We start from the raw sequence: 1886 nt of genomic DNA, 5'->3' as shown, positions 1-1886 counted from the left end.
GAAGGGTTGAAGGAGGCTGCAGGGGTCAACAATGTTGGGCCTTTTGTGAAGTTGTATATAGCCAAGCATTTTCCATTCTATAAGAATGGTGAATGCTTTTGCAAATATGATGGGAATGATGAGAAGCAGCATGTTAATGGCATACATATTGTTAGCAAGAGGAGTGGAACCTCTGATTGTAAAGTCTTAAGCTTTATGCAATTGCTAGGCTCTGCCATCCTAAGGAGCTCTGCTCTTGGTTGGGGTGTGTGGGGACAGGTTGATTTGAGATTATATCACTCATTGGGGTTGAAGGTGCTTTTTGAAGTGGGCCTTATTTCTCTTGTCTTTTCATACTGGAAGAAATGCAGTAATACATAGAAACTGACCTGGATTGCTCTGGTCTGAACTCAGATCACACAGAACCTTAATCGTTGAACAAATCTTTAATAGCAGTTGCCCCATTGGTATGTCCTGATCCAACATTGAGGTCATAATCTCTATTGTAGATAGGACCTCAGAAACAGAATGGAGCTGTTATCCCTAGGGTAACTTGCTCCATTGATCAAGTAGTTTTGGGTCAATTGATGATTGTGTTGCTTTGACAGGTTGCTCCATGTCATAGTCATCTGGAGGATTTATTTTATTCTGAGGTCACCCCAACCAAAATTTCTAGCCCAGAGGGTTATGCTGTTGTTGCCTGGGTTAGGTTTATATTGCGTCTTTAATAAATGAGGCTGGGAAAACTGCATATCCATATACAGAACAATGGAATTGCATCCTTATCTTACACCATACATAAAAATGAACTCAAGATGGATTAAATACTTAAATGTGAGACATGAAACCTCAAAAATCCTAGAATAAAGCATAGGGGAAATCCTTCCTGACATTGCTCTTTGCAATCGGTTTTTGGATAGAAAACAAACTCTGGCAACAAGGGAAAAATAAGCCAGTGGGAGTACATCAACTAAAAGCCTCTGCATAGAAAAAGGAAACAATCCAAAAATTAAAAGGCAACCTATAGAGTGACAAAAAAATATATGAAAATCATATCTCTGATAAGGGGCTAATTTCAAATATATATAGAAACTCCTAATAGCAGTAAACCAAATAACCCAATTAAAAATTGAGCAAAGGACCTGAATAGAAATTTTTTCCAAAGAAAACATACAAATCACCAACAAGTATATGAAAAGGTACTCAGGTGTCACTAATTGCCAGGGAACCGCCAATAAAATCACAAAGAGAATCACCTTACAGCTATTGGAATGGCTATTATCAAAAAAGACAAGAGGTAATGTGTTGGCACCTAAAATTATTTATTTTTTTATTGAAACTTATTGATTTTACATATTTTTGGAATGCAGGGTTATATTTCAATATATATACACAATCTAAGATGATCAAATCAGAATAATTAGAATATTCATCATTACAAATCTAAATCAATTCTTTGTGATAAGGACATTCAATTTCCTCTCTTCTAACCGTTTTATAACATGCAGTAAATTACTGTTAATTTTAGATGCCTATATATGTATACCAATGGAACTTATTTTTTCTATCTAGCTGTTTTGTGTCCATTAACCAGCCTTTCACTATCATTTCTCCGCCTTCCCCTTTCCCACTTCTAGTAACCACAGTTCTGCTCTCTCCTTCTGAAAGTTCAACTTATTACTTATTTAATTTATTTTTGTTTGTGACATATGTGTCATTTTATTAACACGTTAAATACTAATATCTAGTAACATCTAATAAATATAACTTTGATGTAGTGAGAAATATAAGTGATATTTTGAGGTTTGTCACAAATATAGTACAATATAAAAACACTGTAGGAGTCAAGATGGTGATGGGTCTGGAGCAGGGGTGCCAGAAGACAGCGTGAGCCTGAGAGGTGTGCG

Source organism: Galeopterus variegatus, unplaced genomic scaffold (genome assembly GCF_000696425.1).
Source record: "Galeopterus variegatus unplaced genomic scaffold, G_variegatus-3.0.2 Scaffold9723, whole genome shotgun sequence".
NCBI lineage: Eukaryota > Metazoa > Chordata > Mammalia > Dermoptera > Cynocephalidae > Galeopterus > Galeopterus variegatus.
The sequence above is the reverse complement of the archived record's forward strand: the minus strand, read 5'-3'. Positions refer to the sequence as shown.